This window comes from Macaca fascicularis, chromosome 19 (assembly GCF_037993035.2).
Source record: "Macaca fascicularis isolate 582-1 chromosome 19, T2T-MFA8v1.1".
In the NCBI taxonomy this organism is placed as follows: Eukaryota; Metazoa; Chordata; class Mammalia; order Primates; family Cercopithecidae; genus Macaca; species Macaca fascicularis.
In genome coordinates, this window is record NC_088393.1 from 20,375,483 (window position 1) to 20,397,166 (window position 21,684).

Below are 21,684 nucleotides of genomic sequence, written 5' to 3' on the forward strand. Positions count from 1 at the left end.
GTAAATGCAGTCTTTGGTTTTGATTTATTTGATTTTTTTTTTTTTTTTTGAGACGGAGTTTCGCTCTTGTTGCCCAGTTTGGAGTGCAATGGCGCGACCTCGGCTCACTGCAACCTCTGTCTCCTGGGTTCAAGCGATTATACTGCCCCAGTTTCCCAAGTAGCTGGAATTACAGGTGCCCACCACCACACCTGGCTAATTTTTTTTTTTTTTTTTGTAGTTTTAGTGGAGACGGGTTTTCACCATGTTACCATGTTGGCCAGGCTGGTCTCGAACTCTTGACCTCAGGCGAGCTACCGCACCGGGCCTAAATGCAGTCTTTGGATTACTTAACTGAAGTAAGCTGGATTCATTCTCTACAGGCCACAGGATTTAATCAGTCAGTTAGTATTGTTCACCTTTGTAAAAGAAAAATGTTACTCTATTCTATCACAGAGTGTGTACAATATACAATTAGGTAGAACAGGTAAATCATTAATAGCATTGTGCCATATATTGTAAGCACCATATAAAGAAACACAATAGAATTTGGAAATCTCTTAAGAGAAAATATACCGTAGAAATAAATTCCTAAGAAGTGTCAATAGTAGTTGATGAATGTTTAATTTAACTTTTTATGAAATACTTATAGCACAACTTACGTTTCCATGCAGAATCTTCTGTTTATGAGTGTGTGTGTTAAGTGTTGAACAATAGTATAATAACTACTCTGGATTTTTTTAAAAGGGTAAGAACCAGGAGAGCAGGCCATGAGGATATCACCAGTTAATAATGAGTGGACATCCTGATGATATTTACTGTGTTTAACTCTGCAGATAGAATTGAGGCCCTGTGATTATCTGCTTTCTTCAATGAATTATGCCAAGCAGCTACAAAAGGGACTTCACAAGTTAAGTACTTAACATACATGTAATGAATGAATGAAGCCTAACCACAGCCTTCCAAAATGTCTAAGTGGGCCTGAGGCCCATCTTTCAGCGCCCAGGGACCTCTGTTATGTCTGTGTGAAGGACAAAGTCCAGCTAAAAGAATTGCCTTGGGAGGCCGAGGCGGGCAAATCGCGAGGTCAGGAGATCAAGACCATCTTGGTCAACATGGTAAAACCCCATCTCTACTAAAATACAAACAAAAATTTAGCTGGGGATGGTAGCACATGCCTGTAGTCCCAGCTACTTGGGAGCCCGAGGCAGGGGAATCGCTTGAACCTGGGAGGCAGAGGTTGCAGTGAGCCAAGATCACGCCACTGCACTCCAGCCTGGGCAACAGAGTGAGACTCCACCTCAAAAAAAAAAAAAAAATACTAACTATAATAATAACAACTCTTCTGTTCATGAGATGGTGACATTAGAGTTCCCAACACAAGGAAAGTGGCCCTAAATCCCCTGCACACCTCTCTTTTTTATACTGACCCCATGATGTAAAATTCTGCCATTTAATCATTTGCCACAGACAAACTTCCTCTACAAAGGCAAAAAGAGCACTGCTTCAGATTGTGACTGTATTTGGACATAGGGTCATTAAAGAGGTAATTAAGGTTGTGAGTTCACTGGCATGGGACCTAATTAAATATAACAGGTTCTTATAAGAGGAGGTAGTAAAGACAGAAGCACAAGAGAAGATTCTGTTAACACAGTTAGAAGACAGCCATCTACAAGCCAAAGAGAGAGCCTTGGAGAAGTTATTCCACCGACATCTGTTAGATTTCTAATTTCCAGAACTGTAAGAAACAACTTGCTGTTTTTAAGGCCCTTCATTCTGTGATGCTGTGTTATGGCAGTCCTAGCAAACTATTACAGCCTATTAGTACACACACACAATATTCCCTGCAGCATGACTGACATGGAAAGAGGATGGTATACTATGCTGCATCAGCATTGAAAGACTAAACCACTGTGGGGAAGAGCCTCCCTTGTGGCATATTATGAAGACATGTGCGTGCACACCTCCTTCCCTGATGGGATACGGGCATGAGTTCTTGAGATGACACATTGCAGGAACATGCATAAAGCAGTCTCACACCCTTTTTTTTTGTTTTGTTTATACAACACATTCCTCTATTTTTGCATAAAAACTTCCCTAGTAATGTTGGCTTTTAAGTTTTGGAGAAGGTCTATAGGACTGAAGCTGCATGCCACAGGAGATGCCTGGGGTGGGGAGTTACAACAATACAAACTATAGCAACATGCAAAAATGCTCATGGCCTAATGTAAAGTGAAAACAAGATGAAAGCCTTTTCTCTAATATTTCTACAAGTGTGTGAACAGAGACTTCCCACCTAACCAAGTTGCCACTGGGACGAATGAAGGCCAGACTGTATTGAAACAGGACTGTGGGTCACTCCTGGGAAGGCCCTAGGACAGAGATCAGAGAGTTTCCATATTTCAATCTGGGACCTGGGCCTGTCCTGGTCGTCTCAGGTTCCGATCTCTAGAGACCCCTAGATGCCTGCTGTCGCCACAGCCCAGTGCTGACTAAGGTTGGTGGTGTAGAGCACCCGGTCTTTTTCCAAAGAGATGGAGGAGTTACACTCATCAAACAGCTCCTCATTAATCTGAATGCGGGCCGGGCGCAGTGGCTCAAGCCTGTAATCCCAGCACTTTGGGAGGCCGAGACGGGCGGATCACGAGGTCAGGAGATCGAGACCATCCTGGCTAACCTGGTGAAACCCCGTCTCTACTAAAAAATACAAAAAATTAGCCGGGCGAGGTGGTGGGCGCCTTTAGTCCCAGCTACTCGGGAGGCTGAGGCAGGAGAATGGCGTGAACCGGAAGGCGGAGCTTGCAGTGAGCCGAGATCCGGCCACTGCACTCCAGCCTGGGCGGAGAGAGCGAGACTCCGTTTCACACACAAAAAAAAAAAAAAAAAAAAAACCTTGAGGAAGAGGCACCTAACTAAACTGTGTCCAGTTTCTGGTCCTCACAAATTGTGAGATAGTATTTGTTGTTGAAATGTGCTAAGTTTCAGGGCAATGTTGTAAGAAAGAAGCAGATAACTAGTCTCATCTTCCAGGCCCCAAGATTCTCCATCCTTCTTCTCTCTCTCAGGTTCTCTGCAGCCACAGTGGTCCCTTTCTAACTTCTGCCCAACTCACACCTGTGAGTCTCTTTACTAACGGTGGCTTCTCCTGACACATTCTTATGCAGGGCTGGCTCCCTATTGTCATTGTGATCATGGCATAAATGTCATCTCAGGGAGGCATTTGGGTCACTCCATGTAATGATTTCCCAGCTCTTCTGTCAACATTCTACTTTATATCAGTTGCTTTTTTTTTTTTTTTTTTTTTTTTTTTTTTTTTTTTGAGACGGAGTCTTGCTGTGTCACCCAGGCTGGAGTGCAGTGGCCAGATCTCGGCTCACTGCAAGCTCCGCCTCCCGGGTTCACGCCATTCTCCTGCCTCAGCCTCCCGAGTAGCTGGGACTACAGGCACCCGCCACCTCGCCCGGCTAGTTTTTTTTTTTGTATTTTTTATTAGAGACGGGGTTTCACCGTGTTAGCCAGGATGGTCTCGATCTCCTGACCTCGTGATCCGCCCGTCTCGGCCTCCCAAAGTGCTGGGATTACAGGCTTGAGCCACCGTGCCCAGCCAATCCCAGCACTTTGAAAGACCAGGGCAGGTGGATTGCCTGAGCTTAGAACTTTGAGACCAGCCTGGGCAACATGGCAAAATCCTGTCTCCACGGAAAATACAAAAAGAAAAAATGGCCAGGCATGGTAATGCATATGTGTAGTCCCAGCTACTTGGGAAAATGAGGTAGGAGAATTGCTTGAGCCTGGGAGGTTGAGGCTAAAGTAAAGCAGTATCATGATATGGCACTCTAGCCAGGGCAATAAACCTGTTTCCAAAAATAAAATTAAATAGAAGATTTAGTAAAAACAAAATATGATACATAAATATCATGGAACACTCTGCGGCCATTATAAAAAACAATCGTGTCCTTCATAATAACCTCGATGAAGCTGGAGACCATTATGCTTAGAAAATTAATGCAGAGGCCAGGTGTAGTGGCTCACATCTGTAATCCCAGCACTTTGGGAGGCTGAGGCAGGCAGATCACTTGAGGTTGGGAGTTTGAGACCAGCCTGACCAACATGGAGAAACCCCATCCCTACAAAAGTAGCCAGACATGGTGGCGTCTGCCTGTAATCCCAGCTACTTGGGATGCTGAGGCAGGAGAATTGCTTGAACCCAGGAAACGAAGGTTGAGGTGAGCCGAGATTGTACAGCTTGGGCAACAAGGGCAAAACTCCTTCACAAAAACAAAACAAAATGAACAATAAACAAACAAAATCTAATGCAGAAACAGAAAACCAAATGCATGTTATTATTTATAAGTAAGAGCTAAATAACAAGAACACATGAACACAAAGAGGACAACAACAGACACTGAGGTGTAGTTGGGAGTGGGGGGTGGAAGGACTAAGGATCAGAAAACATACCTGTTTGGTGCTATGGGTAGTACCTCAGGGACAAAATAATCTACACATCAAACCTTCATGACATAATTTTAACTGTATAACAAACCCACCTGTGTACTCCGAAACAAAAATAAAATCTAAAAACAAAAAAAATCTCTGGGTGGAAGAGAGTGCAATGTAGGTGAAAGCACTGATTTTTGCTACAGATAGTGGCCCAGGTGGGGCTGTACTCTGATTTATTTCTGTGTGAATGCAGGCAGATGAGGTTATGAACAGGTGGTCCAGACCCAAAGTTGGTGGAAAAAACAGGTTGCTACTGCAGATTCAGTGTCTGGGGGTGGGGATACACCAGGAGGCTTGTAGACACTTGTGGCTTTTTGGCAAGAAACACGTGGATCAGAAATGCTGTGGTGAAGTTCCTCAAGGTGGTGCCTAGTCCTGGGAGGAGTGTGGAAACATCAATGTCTAGTGTGTGTGTTTGGGAGTGGGTGGGAATCTTGTGGTTGCAGCTGCAAGAAAAGGGGCTGTGTCATCAGGGCTCTTTCCTCTAAGTTTTCAGTCCTCTGTCACCCTGTGAGAAGACCTGGAATCACAGGACAACAGGCAGTGTGACAGCCTGTGTACATTAGAGCAGAGCCTCCCATTCCCAAACACCCAGAGTTTTATTCCAGGCCAGGCCTCCATGATATTTTTTTTCTGGCACCAAATTTGTAGAGTTTGCTGAACATCACACAATTCTCCAACAACAACTCATTGTCTAACATTTGAATTCTGACACCACCCAGAGTCAGCACAGACCCTGATTCAGGGCTCAGTCCCACAACATTGTCCTAACTGCAGATGTTGGTCACAAACCCCATGGGCCCATCTATGCTTCTGAGCTACTGTTTGAAAACTGGAGACTCCCATAACCTCCCTGAAGTTCAATAATTTGGTAGAGATACAGAACTCAGCAAAACACTGTAGCTACATTTACCGGTTTCATATATAAGATGCAGCCCAGAAAAAGCCAAAGGGAAGAAATGCATAGAACAAAAAAAAGAGATGGGAAAGATGAAATACATAGATAATCCTAGAAGATATTTGTAATTATTAAAATTCTCTATTTTTTGTGTGCTCAAGGAACAGTTTATGAAAACAAAACAAAACACCCTTCCCATTGTGTCTTAGATGGTGTTTTCTTTCTTTCCCTTTTTTTTTTTTTTTTTTTGAGACAGTTTCACTCTTGTTGCCCAGGCTAGAGTGCAATGGCGTGATCTCAGCTCACTGTAACCTCCATCTCCTGGGTTCAAGTGATTCTCCTGCCTCAGCCTCCTGAGTAGTTGGGATTACAGGCATGTGCCACCATGCTTGGCTAATTTTGTATTTTAGTAGAGACAGGGTTTCTCCATGTTGGTCAGGCTGGTCATGAACTCCTGACCTCAGGTGCTTCACCTGACTCAACCTCCCCAACTGCTTGGATTACAGGCATGAGCCACCACACCTGGCCATATGGTGATTTCTTTTCTTTTTTTTTTTTTTTTGAGACAGAGTCTTGCTCTGTCGCCCAGGCTGGGGTGCAGTGGCCGGATCTCAGCTCACTGCAAGCTCTGCCTCCCGGGTTTAGACCATTCTCCTGCCTCAGCCTCCCGAGTAGCTGGGACTACAGGCGCCCGCCACCTCGCCCGGCTGGTTTTTTGTATTTTTTTAGTAGAGACGGGGTTTCACCGTGTTAGCCAGGATGGTCTCGATCTCCTGACCTCGTGATTCGCCCGTCTCGGCCTCCCAAAGTGCTGGGATTACAGGCTTGAGCCACCGCGCCCGGCCTGGTGATTTCTTTTCTTACCTATCACACGGCCAGACACACACTCTGAACATTTTCTCCTTCACCTGACTCAACCTCCCCAACTGCTTGGATTACAGGCATGAGCCACCACACCTGGCCATATGGTGATTTCTTTTCTTACCTATCACACGGCCAGACACACACTCTGAACATTTTCTCCTTTTTCTCATTAAAAAAAATCAGCTGAATTTGTCTTCAGTGATCAAAATAAAATCTTTCTTAAAGATCCTTTTTTTTTTTGAGCCAGAGTCTCGCTCTGTCACCCAGGCTGGAGTGCAGTGGCACAATCTCAGCTGACTGCAACCTCTGCTTTCTGGGTTCAAGCAATTCTACTGCCTCAACCTCCAGAGTAGCTGGGATTATAGGAACTGGCAACAACGCCTGGATAGTTTTTGCATTTTAAGTAGAGACAAGGTTTCACCATGTGGGCCAGGCTGGTCTCAAACTCCTGATGTCAGGTGATCCACCTCCATCTTCTTCCCAAAGTGCTGAGGTTACAGCCATGAGCTACCACACCTGGCCTAAAAGGAAATATTTCTCAATCAAACTTTACTTATATTTATCTTTCTCCTTCAGGCTCCAGACCTTTGAGCTACCCTCAGTCTGAGTCAACATACAACTCCACTTTATGTCCTTTTAAGAACATGCTGATTTCAGTGTAAAACATTCTCTGGGCTGGGCATGGTGGTGCATGCCTGTAATCCCAGTACTTTGGGACGCTGAGGCAGGCAGATCATGAATTCAGGAGTTCCAGACCAGACTGACCAACATGGTTAAACCCCGTCTCTACTAAAAACACAAAAATTAGCTGGGTGTGGTGGTATGTGCCTATAATCCCAGCTACTCAGGAGGCTGAGGCAGGAGAATCACTTGAACCCAGGAGGTGGAGGTTGCAGTGAGCCAAGATTGCACCACTGTACTCCAGCCTGGGGAACAGAAGGAGACTCTGTCTCAAAAAGCAACAACAATAACAACAACAAAAGAAACAAACAAAAAAAACCAAACACATTCTCTGGTCTAAAATCTGACTTTTTCACCCTCCATTTACCATTCCTCTCCCACCTCCTTTCTAATCTTGTTTGCTCCTTCCTAGGAAAGAAATTCCTTTTCTGCCTATATCTTTGCAAGCCAGAAAGATCTTACAGTTAGTTGGTACTTCCTCCTGTTGCAATACATTTTTGGAATTCCTTTTGTTTTTTACATAAATCTAACATTTTTATTTTACAAAGTCTAGAAAGTGCCTCAAAACAATGACAACTTCATCATCAATAAGACCCTCCCGGTTTCCTTTCGTCTTAACCTTAACTGCATCTGCCTGTGGGGTCCCAAGTTTCCAGGGCTTTGTAGCTTCTCTCAGAATAAGGGCTCCTTCTATGGCTGGGGTGAGCAGGCTGAGAAATCTGCAGGGGAGGCTTTCCAAACAAAACTAACTGGGCCTTAGGCTGGGTGCGGTGGGTCATGCCTGTAATCCCAGCACTTTGGGAGGCCGAGGCGGGTGGATCACGAGGTCAGGTGTTTGAGACCAGCCTGGCCAACATAGTGAAAACCCATCTCTACTAAAAATACAAAAAATTAGCCAGGCATGGTGGTGGACGCCTATAATCCTGGCTACTCAGGAGGCTAAGGCAGGAGAATCGCAGTGAGCCGAGATTGCACCACTGCACTCCAGTCCGGGAGACAGTGCGAGACTCCATCTCAAACAAACAAAAAAACCTAAATGTGTCTTTAATAACCTCCTGTTGCAGGTTTAATATTACCCTTAGCTTGGATTCACTAGGTTCAAGCTTTAATTTCCATGTCAGAGTTATTCCCTTAGTTTCTGAAACTAAATGTTTGAAAAATTAAGTAAAATTACTTAAACACAGCATTTACATAAGGGAAAGAAATTTTAAGGTGCTTACTTTATTTTTTTTATTTTTTTGAGACAAAGTCTTGTGCTATTGCCCAGGCTGGAGTGCAATGGCACGATCTAGGCTCACTGCAACCTCTGCATTCTGGGTTCAAGCCATTCTCCTGCCTCAGCCTCCCAAGTACCTGGGACTACAGGCATGCACCACCACACCTGGCTAATTTTTGTATTTTTACTAGAGATGGGGGTCTCACCATATTGGGCAGGCTGGTCTCAAACTCCTGACCTCAAGTGATCGATCCCCCTTGGCCTCCCAAAGTGCTGGGATTACAGGTATGAGCCGCAGCACCTGGCTAAGGTGCTTGCATTTTATACCTCCATAAGAAAAGCAAATATAGCTACTTCTTTCAGATAATATATGTATTACTTTATTATTTCTATTAAAAACAATGTAAAAAATCAGTCATATGGGAACACTTCTAGAAGCACCCCGTTTCATCACATATAATTTAGTATTAAGCTCAGAAATCAAGACAACAGAATATAGAACCGAGATATTCACTGTCAAAAATTTGCCCTGCAAAAAGAGGAACTGATGTTTTGACGAATCTATGTAACTCATCAATTATCTAACACATTTTTCTGTGGAAATATATTCATTGTCTATAGCCAGAATGAAAGAGGTTTTCCCCATTTTTTTCCTTGGTAGTTAGCATTCTTTGTTTTTTTTTTTTTAAATGACAGAGTCTAGCTCTGTCATCCTGGCTAGAGTGCAGTGGCATGTTCTTGGCTAACTGCAACCTTCACCTCCTGGGTTCAACCAATTCTCCTGTCTCAGCCTCCTGAGTAGCTGGGACTATAGGCACGTGCCACCACGCATAGCTAATTTTTGTATTTTTGGTAGAGACGGGGTTTCACTATGTTGGTTAGGATGGTCTTGATGTCCTGACCTTGTGATTCACCCACCTCGGCCTCCCAAAGTGCTAGGATTACAGGCGTGAGCCACTGCACCTGGCTGTAGCTAGCATTCTTAAAGCTAAGGCTTGGAATTCTGTTTGAAATCATTCAGTCATAAAAAACACACTTGAGAAAATTCCTAAATTCATTCCGGGAAAGAAAAAGGTAAATGGGGGCCGGGCGCGGTGGCTCAAGCCTGTAATCCCAGCACTTTGGGAGGCCGAGGCGGGTGGATCACGAGGTCAGGAGTTCGAGACCATCCTGGCTAACATGGTGAAACCCCGTCTCTACTAAAAATACAAAAAACTAGCCGGGCGTGGTGGCGGGCGCCTGTAGTCTCAGCTACTTGGGAGGCTGAGGCGGGAGAATGGCGTGAACCCGGGAGGCGGAGCTTGCAGTGAGCCAAGATCACGCCACTGCACTCCAGCCTGGGAGACACAGCGAGACTCCGTCTCAAAAAAAAAAAAAAAAAAAAAAAAAAAGAAAAAGGTAAATGGGAATTATTAACAAATGGAATATATGATTAAACACTAATTTTTTGAAACACATCTCTTTCATGTCCTTTGTAAATATTTTCTTTTCTTTTCTTTTTTTTTTTTTTTTGAGACGGAGTCTCGCTCTGTCACCCAGGCTGGAGTGCAGTGGCCGGATCTCAGCTCACTGCAAGCTCCGCCTCCCGGGTTCACGCCATTCTCCTGCCTCAGCCTCCCGAGTAGCTGGGACTACAGGCGCCTGCCACCTCGCCCGGCTAAGTTTTTTTTGTATTTTTAGTAGAGACGGGGTTTCACTGTGTTAGCCAGGATGGTCTCGATCTCCTGACCTCGTGATCCGCCCGTCTCGGCCTCCCAAAGTGCTGGGATTACAGGCTTGAGCCACCGCGCCCGGCCTGTAAATATTTTCTTACCTTTCAAGCCCTACTAATAAAATGTAGATTATAGTAAAAAAAAAACTGATGCAGGTGGGTGCAGTGGCTCATGCCTATAATCCCAGCATTTTGTGAGGCCAGAACAGGTGGATCACTTAAGACCAGAAGTTTGGAACCAGCCCGGTCCATCTCTACTAAACATACAAAAACTAGCCTGGTGCAGTGGTGCGCACTTGTAGTCGTAGCTACTTGGGAGGCTGAGGCATGAGAATCACTTGAACCCAAGAGGCACAGGTTGCAGTGAGTTGAGATTGAGCCACTGCATTCCAGCCTGTGCAACAGAGTGAGACTGTCTCAAAAACAAACAAACAAAAACTGAAACAAAAAACCAAAACCAAAACAAACCAAAAAACAAAAAAAAACCTGAGGTCAAAATAAGTGAACCAATCTTTTCGAGGTACAGATCCAATTATCCACCCCACCCTGTTCACTTACATGCTCAAAAACCACCTTCCCAGGAGACACTGCACTATGCCTCCATGAATGTTCCAGGTGCATTTTATGCCATCTTACTGGGGTCAGATTTTTGTCTTTTGGAGTTTTTTTTTTTTTTTTTTTTACAAATTTTTCATGATTTTTCTTTCACTATTTTTCTGCCACACCCAAGAGAATCCAAGGGGCATAAATTATTTGGTTTTCCCTCAATACCAGCATCTGATTGGCTGACCAGCAATGTGTCTCCAAGAAATGGAAGCTAGGTTGGATGAAGACAATCTTCACGTCTCAAGGGGTTAGCTTTTCCAAAAACAAACAAACAAACAAAAAAATGCACCAGGAGATGCCTTTCAGCCCCAAGGCTGCCACCTGGTCCCTTGCGAGGCTACACTCCATACCTCAGGTAGTCCTATGGGAGAAAATGACCAAGGGCTAATAGTCACTAGACACTCTAGCAGACATAGCCATGGTGGGTATCTTGGTTTATCCCCAGAAAGTACTAAAACCCAGGACCAGAAAAAAACAGAAAGTTGCCTGAGGACACATCACCCTATAAAGTTTCCGAAGAGTAATCTTGACCCGAAAACATTCAGTTAAGTTCTCTGGCAATATAAAGGAAAAAGAGGCACAGATATTTTTTACAATACAGTGTCAGGCGGGTATTCCTTGCTTTCTTCTCATAAGAACTATTTACAAACAAAAAACAAATTTTTCATTAGTATTATGAAACGCTTTAAACAAATTATTAATTGAGGAACATGGGGTACACTTGAGGCCCTGCTTGGGACACATGTGAAAAATGCCAGGGATAATCAGACCCCTATGGGGTGTGAAAATAATTAAGGGGCAGGCAATTAGACTGAGGAGGCTCTAGTCCCAGGATTACTACTTCCAAAAAAAAAAAAAAATCTAGGCCGGGCGCGGTGGCTCAAGCCTGTAATTCCAGCACTTTGGGAGGCCGAGACGGGCGGATCACGAGGTCAGGAGATCGAGACCATCCTGGCTAACACGGTGAAACCCCGTCTCTATTAAGAAATACAAAAAACTAGCCGGGCGAGGTGGCGGGCGCCTGTAGTCCCAGCTACTCGGGAGGCTGAGGCCGGAGAATGGCGTAAACCCGGGAGGCGGAGCTTGCAGTGAGCTGAGGTCCGGCCACTGCACTCCAGCCTGGGTGACAGAGCGAGACTCCGTCTCAAAAAAAAAAAAAAAAAAAAAAAAAAAAAAAAAAAATCTAAACTCAAGTGCATTTTTTGGTAAATTACTACATTAGGGGAAACAAAATTCAGGCTTAAAGAGCTATAAACTGCCAATTAAGCTCTGAATACATAACCAGGAAATTTCCACCTTGATTGCACAAATTAAGAAACTACGCAACTAAGCCCCAACCATGGACCACAAACTACAAAGCTGGGTGCTCCACAATTCTTTTTTTTTTTTTTTTTTTTTTGAGACGGAGTCTCGCTGTGTCGCCCAGGCTGGAGTGCAGTGGCCGGATCTCAGCTCACTGCAAGCTCTGTCTCCCGGGTTTTTACGCCATTCTCCTGCCTCAGCCTCCCGAGTAGCCGGGACTACAGGCGCCCGCCACCTCGCCCGGCTAGTTTTTTGTATTTTTTAGGAGAGACGGGGTTTCACCGTGTTAGCCAGGATGGTCTCGAACTCCTGACCTCGTGATCCGCCCGTCTCGGCCTCCCAAAGTGCTGGGATTACAGGCTTGAGCCACCGCGCCTGGCCGGGTGCTCCACAATTCTTGAATCACTCTTTGATTAAATTATTTGATATTTTGGCAGTGACTCACATAATTTTTTTTGAGACAGGGTCTTGCTCTGTCGCCCAGGCTGGAGGGCAGTGGCGTGATCTCAGCTCAGTGCAACCTCCGCCTCCCAGATTCAAGACATTCTCTCACCTTTGCCTCCCGAGTAACCGGGGTACAGACATTCACCATCACACCCACTTAATTTTTGTATTTTTAGTGGAGCTGTATTTTGGCCAGGCTGGTCTTGAACTCCTGACCTAAAGTGATCCACCAGCCTCCGCCTCCCAAAGGGTTGGGACTACAAGCGTGAGCCACCGCGCCCGGCCCCATAAATTCTTAATTGGTCAAAAGGAAACTGTGAACCCCACGACCAAAGCTCTCCCCATGCATGAATCCGCACTCCGAATCAGGATTCTCCCCTGACAACCCTCCCCTTGGTCCCTGCACAATCTGGGAGAGATGTGGCGCTGCCGGTGCAGAGCTGCCCGGAGAGGGCTCCAGGCCAGGGCACAGTCACCACGCAGGGAAGAGACAGGACGCCCGGGGCCCCGGCTGTCAGCGCAGCCGCTATCTTATGGCTGAAGGGGACTGAGGCCGAGCTGGGCAAGGAGAACTCCGGGCGCCGATTGTGGAGCTGACTGCAGGGAGACCTGAGGGCCCGCTACAGCCACCTTCCACTGGTTTCAACCAGCACCCGCCCCCCCCGCCCACCTCCCGAGATGTCGGACCGGACACATTCACCATTTCTACGTTTCCAGGGGGTCCCGGAGTCTTAGCTGTGGATCTTTCAATACGTTCAGGTCACAGGACCACATAAGCTGGCCCTGTAGGAGCAGAGGACACAGAGCAGTGAAGACAAGTCCTTGAGCTCCAGCTGCAGGGAGAGACAAAGGCCCCGCCAAATCCGAAGCCGTTCTGTTCGCTCCAGCTGCGTGCCTGATTGGACGGTTTCCAGCCCGATGTCCCCGATTGGATAATGCTGAAGGCCCCGCCCCCGCAGGCCCTGAGTGACAGAAGATGAGATCAGATGCTGGGCTGAATGAGAAAAGAACAGCCTAACCTGCAGACTTTTCAGGCAGGGCTTCCTCCCTGAGCTAAGCCAGTCCCATCCCAGAGCATGGGAATATTCTTTTACTCTCTGTTTTTGAATGTATTCAAAAGGTGAACAGAAGTATTTTGCTGTCATATTAATAACACCTACAATTTGTATTCAAGAGAAAATCAACTTTTACTTTGGTAATAGTGTATTATCTATACTAAAGCTAATTTTAATGTAACTTTATAAATAAACCAAATTTGTCATTTTTGACCACTCCAGATTTACATACATATTTTGTAATCTCTTGTATTTTTTTAACTTTTTATATTTTATTTGTATTTACATTCTTTTTAGTTTTTCAGTTTGAAACAACCTTTCAGTAATTTCAAACTGCTATAGGAGATAGAAAGAAATCATTTAGGGCCAGGCACTGTGACTCACGCCTGTAATCCCAGCACTTTGGGAGGCCAAGGTGGGAGGATCACTTGAGGTCAGCAGTTCAAGACCCGCCTGGCTAACATGGTGAAATCCCGTCTCTACTAAAAATACAAAAAATTAGCTGGGCGTGCTGGTGCACACCTGTAGTCCCAGCTACTCTGGAGGCCGAGGCAGGAGAATCGCTTGAACCCAGGAGGCAGAGGTTGTGTAACAGCTCAAGGGGCTCGCGTTGCCCTTTGCCTAGACAGAGCCAATTCATCAGGACAGGAGAATTTGTGGAGGAAAAGTTAAATATTAAATTTGAACTCAATTGAACGTGGACACAAACAATGGTCACCAAGTCCTAGAACAGGTTGTGTGAGCCCCTTGAGACGATCATCCAACTCTGTTATGGAGAAATCTCTATTTCAATCTATTTTTATACTTTAGTTATTGAAAAACGATAGACAATTGCAAAAAAACCAAGTTGACCTTATTGTGTTCCTTGGGCCCAGTCGCCAAGGACCTTTGTGACTGGGCCTTATGGTAAACAACTCATTACAACAAGAGCTAGTGTCCCAAACACGCGGAAGCTTCATGAGACCTCTCCTCATCTGTGTCCGGACGGGTGGCTGAATCTGGAGCCAAAGCTGTTGCTTCTCAGTCTGGTCGTGAATCCTCCATAGTTTGGTGAGTGTAAGATCTGACTCTGGAGCCCAGGCTGTTGCTTCTCACTCTGGTGGTGAATCCTCCATAGTCTGGTGTGGAGGAAAAGTTAAATATTAAATTTGAACTCAATTGAATGTGGACACAAATAGTGGTCACCAAGTCCTGGAACAGGTTGTGTGAGCCCCTTGAGGCATTTTTCCAGAGCTGTTTTGGAGAAATCGCTATTTCAATATATTCCTATACATTAGTTGTTTAAAACAATAGCCAATCACAAAAACAAGTTGATTTTTTTGTTGTTGTTTCTTGAGACCAGTTGTGAAGGGCTCTGGTGACTGGGCCTCATGCCAAACAGCTTATTACAAAAGAGCTTGGGTACTAGACTGCGCTGAAGCTTCATGAGACCTTTCCTGGCCCACTCTGGAGCCCAGGCTGTTGCTTCCCAGTCTGGTGGTGAATCCTCCATAGTCTGGTGAGTGTAAATATATATATATCTCTTTTTTCTTCTCCTCTTCCCATTGCAACTTGCTTGTTATATCAATCTGCTTCTTATATTGATTTGCTTATTATATCATTTATTTATTATATCTGCATTGCCATTTACATGGGATAAAGCTTGTTTACTCTTAAATGTATTGTGTGTGTCTTTTCTTCTACCCTCACACATTTCCCATACAGCTCATTTTTGGCATCACAAACAGGATTCGAAAACAAAAGTGTGGCCGGGAGCGGTGGCTCAAGCCTGTAATCCCAGCACTTTGGGAGGCCGAGATGGGCGGATCATGAGGTCAGGAGATCGAGACCATCCTGGCTAACACAGTGAAACCCCGTCTCTACTAAAAAAAATACAAAAAAAAAAACAAAAAAAACTAGCCAGGCGAGGTGGCGGGCGCCTGTAGTCCCAGCTACTGGGGAGGCTGAGGCAGGAGAATGGCGTAAACCCGGGAGGCGGAGCTTGCAGTGAGCTGAGATCCGGCCACTGCACTCCAGCCTGGGCGACAGAGCAAGACTCCGTCTCAAAAAAAAAAAAAAAAAGAAAACAAAAGTGTGTCACTTTTTTGTCCACAAGGATGGGGCTGAAAGCTCAGAGACTTTCCATATCCTGGGATGGGAACTCCCCCAGTTTTCCCTTTGGTGGTTGAATGGTCCAGGGGAACTGGCTTTTGTGAGAATTGGGAATCTAAATTAGCGCAATTTAAACCTTTGACTGTGTGTGAAGTGCTGCAGGGGATTCCAGTCACCAAAGGACACGCTGAGGGGATCTCCCAAAGTGGATAGTGTTTGCTTACTGCTTATAAGTTAATGTATCAAGAGAGGGGCTGGTTGCTACAAAAGAAATGTAAGCTGGAAAAGGAAAATGCTACTCTGACTTCCAGACTGACCTGGGCCCAATGCCAGGCCTATGTCTTGACTGATCGGGCTCAAAGCTATCAGTGTATTGCTGAAAAAACAGCTGTCCGAATGGCTGGTCAGGGTAAAAGTGAAGAATTAGTCAGCTGGGGCTTGGAGCAGGTAAAAGCCCAGCTCCTATTTCAAGGATGGGAAATTAACCTAGTAAAATTCAAGGAACTGCACAAACTGTAAAACTCCTTGACATCCTATGGAATGCAGGGAAATAGTCCATTTTACCAAAGGCTAAGGCTAAAATACTAGAATTTGCAACCCCTACCGCTAAAAAGGAGGCCCAGAAATTTATTGAATTGTTTGGATTCTGGAGACATCATATTCCCCACTTGGGTAACATTTTACAACCCCTGCATGCAGTCACTAGAAAATGCTATGACTTTCATTGGGGAGAGACAGACAGCACGGCTTCTGAACAAGCTAAACAAGCGGTGCAACCATCCCTAGATCTATGGTCCATACAGGATGGGCCAGGAGAACTGCAAGTAACTGTCCTAGATCAACATGCTAATTGGAGACTTAGGCAGAAGCAAGATGGGAAGAGGGTACCTCTCGGGTTTTGGACCCAGAAACTGGCAGAGGCCAGCAAAGCTTATAATCCTTTCTGGAAGCAATTGTTAGCTTGCTGTTGGCTTTGCCAGAAACAGAACACCTCTGCTTCAACCTGTGGGGAAAAGAAAGAAAGATCAGACTGTTCTGTGTCTATATAGAAAGAAGTAGACATAAGAGACTCCATCTTGTTCTGTATTTGAGATGTTGTTGATCTGTGACCCTACCCCCAACCTTGTCCTTGCAAGAGACATGTGCTGCGGTGACTCAAGGCTTAATGGATTTTGGGCTGTGCAGGGTGTGCTTTGTTAAACAAGTGCCTGAAGGCAGTTTGCTGGTTAAAGGCCATCACCATTCTCTTAATCTCAAGTACCCAGGGACACATACATGGCCAAAGCTCACAGGGACCTCTGCCTAGGAAAGCTAGGTATTGTCCAAGGCTTCTCCCCATGTGATAGTCTGAAATATGGCCTCGAGGGAAGAGAAAGAGCTGATCATCCCCCAGCCCAACACCTGTGAAGGGTCTGTGCTGAGGAGGACTAGTACAAGAGAAAAGAAGGCCTTTTGACGGATGTTGGCAGTTAAGATAGAGAAAAGCATCTGTCTCCTGCCCGTCCCTGGGCAATGGAACATCTCGGTGTAAAACCCGATTGTATGCTCTGTTTACTGAGATAGGAGAAAACCGCTTACGGCATAAGGTGGGACTTGCTGGCGCAATGCTGCTAAAAGGTGTATGGAGATGTTTGCATATGCATCTCAAGGCACAGCATTTTCCTTTGAACTTATTCATGTCACAGAGATCTTTATCCATATGTCTTACTGCTAATTTTCTCCCTACAATGATCCTATTGTCCTGCCATTCCCTCATCTTTAAGATGGTAAAGATAATTATCAATAAATACTAAGGGAACTCAGAGACTGGTGCCTGCGTGGGTCCCCTGTATGCTGAGCGCCGGTCCCCTGGGCCCACTTTTTCTTTCTCTATACTTTGTCTCTGTGTCTCATTTCTTTTCTCAAGTCTCTCATTCCACCTAATGAGAAACACACACAGGTGTGGAGGGGCAGGCCACCCCTTCACAACCATAATGTCTTTTTGAGGCCTGAAATTCCTATTATGACTTGGGTTATGAGTTCCCCCAAAACTCACCTGATAGGGCATGCCCAATGAAGTAGCATCATAGAATGGAAATGGTACATACAAGACCAGGCTAAGCCGAAACCAAATGGGGTATCATTTGTGTTTTGAGACAGAGTCTCACTCTGTCACCCAGGCTGGAGTGCAGTGGCTTGATCTTGGCTCACTGCAACCTCTGCCTCCCAGGTTCAAGCGATTTTCCTGCCTCATCTTCCAGAGTGGCTGGGATTACAGGTGAGCACCACCACGTCTGGCTAATTTTTGTATTTTTAGTAGAGACGGGGTTTCACTATGTTGGTCCGGCTGGTCTCCAACTCCTGTCCTCGTGATCCACGCTCCTCAGCCCCCAAAGTGCTGGAATTACAGCGTGAGCCACCGCGCCCGATAGGGGTATTATTTTTATGTGAGGATGTACAAAACCTGCCAGCTCAGGAAACCACTGAGCAAGTCCTGCAGATAGGAAAGAAAACCTCCCACATATAATGGGGCAAATCCTTTAAAGAACTAAGCCCAGAGGATCAGAAACATGCTTGGTTTACCGATGCATCCACCAATGGGACCTGATGCTGGAAGGCTGTGGCTTATAATCCTGTTAAAAACATCAGCATTTCTGATGAAGGAAGGGGTGGGAGTGTTGGAACCAAACTGTCGATTCCCTCCTGGGCAGGGGTCGCCGCGAAGGATCACCGACACGAGATTCACAGCAGAGAGTTATTTATTACTAGCGCGCTAGGGTCCTAAGCTCTAAGTTGGCCCTGGGACCCCGACTGCTTGTTACAGGCTGTTTATATAGGCAAACATAAGTTCAAACACAGCTTATGGTGCGAAATTCAAACAAAGCTTAAGGCGCAAAATGATTGGGTCTCGCTATGGCCTGAGCAAGGTGTCTTATGCTAATTGGTTAGAGCAGGACCTTATGAGGTTTTTTCCTGGAGTTGTTGATTCCGGGAACTTCGAGGCAGGGTGGGACCCCATGAGGTTGTTTCCTGGAATTGGCAGGGTGGGACCCTATCAGGGTGGGTCCCTATCGAGGCAGGGTGGGACCCTATCCAGAGCCACCTGGTGTTAATTTTTTCTATATGAGGCCTAGTTTCAGGAGCAGCCAGTTAGCTGAACTAGTAGCCGTTCCTCGGAGCTATTCAGGAGGAGGCCAGAGGGATTTGTCACTTGTATACCAACTTTTGGTCAGTAGCAAATGGTCATACTAGCTGGATGCCCCAATGGTAATGAAATGAATGGTTAATTAGGAATAAAGAAGTTTGGAGAAAACAATACTGGGAAGACAGCTGAATCCTGGCACACACTATTATTACAGCTGTTTTCCATGTTGATGCAAATGTGTCTCTGCTTTCTCTTGACAGGCTATTTAAACAGCAGGAAGATCAACAGGCCAACATTTCCACCATAACTGCAAACTTGAATGTGGATTAATGGATTACAACTTGTTCAAGCCTTGGAATGAGAGGCATCATAATGTATGGTGGTATAACTGATAGCAATTACAGGCAAGATAGAAAGGTCATTTTATATAATACCACTCCAGATTCTTTTGCTATAAAACCACAGATGCAGATTGTTCGATTGTTAGTGGCACCTTGTCAACAGTTAACCCCTGAGGAAATCTCCGCCCCAACAGAGGCTACATACAGAACTGGGAGATGAGATCCACTGGTACAGGTAGCTTAAATCCTGGAGCCAAAATATGGGTACAGCGTTCATTAGATCCCATTCCTAAGGCTGGTGACCTTGTAGCTATGGGGGTGGAAAATAAAGGCATAGTACCATTTCCTAAAGATGAAAAACAATATTGTGTTCTCCTCTGCTTTTGTCATTACAGGGAGTAACCTATCTACTAATTATCAGCACCTGGGTCTTTGTATCTGAGGCCAAGAAAAAATTCATCAGCTGGGTAGCCACCGCTGCAACAGAAGCCAAATGCTGTCAATGTTGGCTATATGTTGAGTTGCCGGAGACCACTTGGAATGGGCTACCTTGGAGAATCATCCCTGACAACATTTCTGCAAGGCTATGTCGTTACCAGTGGGGCCACAACAACAACACTTGCAATCCAACCTGGACTTCCTTTGACCACACTAAGCAATCCATGTTTGCCAAGTCAGAAAAAGATGAACTCTACCCTCACGTTGCATCAAAAGCCTTGGTATTCTGCCCAATATGCCTGGAATGGAATATATTGAGAACCTACTGTGCTGGTGGCCAGATTTGATATAGCATCCCCTTTGTCTGGAGGCCTTAAATGGAGTTTTTCCAGACAATTGTCAACACACACTCCAAATCGACAACATCGCACCCAATGAAACACAATCTCTTTCTTACTTTAATAACACATTAGTACACTATGATTACAGTAGCTCCATTGCTGTCCCCTGAGGGGGCTCTTGGTATGCAGATCCTATGGGTGATGGTACCTGTCCCTGCATTGAATGGGGGGATGCACTTGGGGGTGGCCATTAATTCCATTCACCATCGGGGATAATATTCCCCTCCCCAGTAATCTAGATGCTTACAAACATCACTAGTTATGAATGTGCTGGCCTCCCTGGTGGTGGTATTTTATAACAGTATTTTCCCTTGCTGCTGGTACAATCCTGCTTCAGCAACAAATTAAAACATTAACCTTACATACAGAAAAATCTCTTAATAATAGTAGCATTGAACTTACGTTTTTATCAGATGAATTTGCTCAGCTGCATACTTTTGTGTTGCAAAATCAAATGGCATTAGAGATGCTTACCGCAGCCCAAGGAGGGGTTTGCGCCTTGCTGCATACTAAATGTGGTGTGTATATTCCTGGTAATTCTCACAATGTTACACTCCTTGCAAAGCCATGCCAAATTTGGTTTTTATTCATTGCGCTTTTAATTCTCCTGTGCTTACCCTGTATCTGTAATCTCTTTCAACTTTGCCTTCCCCATATATCTGTAAGAGTATTTTCCTACAGTTGAGTATCCAAATGTGGTCAAATGTGGAGGAAAAGTTACATGTTAAATTTGAAATCAGTTGAACATGGACACAAACAATGGCCACCAAGTCCCAGCACAGGTTGTGTGAGCCCCTTGAGACAATCATTCAGCACTGTTTCAGAGAAACCTCTATTTCAATCTATTCCTATACATTAGTTATTAAAAAAAATAGACAACCACACAAAAACAGCTTGACCTTTTTGTGTTGCTTGAGCCCAGTCGCGAAGGGCCCTCATGACCGGGCCTCATGCCAAACAACTTGTTACAAAAAGAGCTAGGGTCCCAGACCGCGCCAAAGCTTCAGGAAACCTCTCCTCATCTGTGCACGGATGGGTGGCTGACTCTGGAGCCCAGGCTGTGGCTTCCTGGTGTAGTGGTGAAGCCTCCATAGTCTGATGAGTGTAATGTCTGACTCTGGAGCCCAGGCTGTTGCTCCCCCATCTGGTGATGAATCCTCCATAGTCTGGTGAATGTAAACATATTTATCTCTTTTCCCTTCTCCCCTTCCCATTGCAATTTGCTTATTATATCAATTTGCTTACTATATCTGCATTGCCATTTACGTGGAATAAAATTTGTTTGCCCTTAAAGGTATTGTGTAGGTGTCTTTTCTTCTCCCCTCATGCATTTCCTGCACAGAACACAGAATATTTCTCAGAGGTTTTGTTTGTTCCTGTTTATTCTTTTTTCTTTAATCTTGTCTGCATGCTTTATTTCACCAAGGTGGTTTTTAAACTCTGATATCCTTTCTTCTGCTTTATCAATTCAGCTATTGATACTTTTGTATGCTTCATGAAGTTCTCGTTCTGTGCTTTTCAGCTCCATCGGTCATTTATGTCCCTCTCTAAACTGGTTATTCTAGTTAGCAGTTCCTCTAACGTTTTATCAAGGTTCTTAGCTTCTTTGCATTGGGTTAGAACATGTTCCTTTAGCTCAGTAGTTTGTTATTACCCATCTTCTGAAGCCTGCTTCTGTCAGTTCATCCATCTCATCCTCTGTCCAGTTCTGTACTTTGCTGAAGAGACAGTTTGATCATTTGGAGGAGAAGAGGCACTTTGGCCTTTCAGCGTTTTTTTTTGTTGATTCTTTCTCATCTTCGTGAGTTTGTCTAGTTTCAATATTTGAGGCTGCTGACCCTTGAATTGTTTTTTTTAAACAGAGTCTTGCTCGGTCACCCAGGCTGGAGGGCAGTGGCATGATCCCGGCTTACTGCAACTTCCTCCTCCTAGGTTCAAGTGATTCTCATGTCTCAGACATGTCTCGTGTACCTGGGACTACAGCCGTGCAACACCACACCTGGCTAATTTTTTTGTTTGCTTGTTTGTTTTGA

At 45.1% G+C, this 21,684-nt stretch overlaps 1 long non-coding RNA gene across 1 annotated transcript; it reads left to right on the forward strand.

Annotated features, from left to right (window-relative positions):
• Nucleotides 1-14,672: 14,672 nt before the first annotated feature.
• LOC123570361 (uncharacterized) lies at nucleotides 14,673-20,954 on the forward strand. The gene is made up of 3 exons (XR_010583539.1): nucleotides 14,673-14,754; nucleotides 18,732-19,047; nucleotides 19,208-20,954. It is a non-coding gene; the product is annotated as an uncharacterized lncRNA (long non-coding RNA).
• The last annotated feature ends 730 nt before the right edge of the window (nucleotides 20,955-21,684 follow it).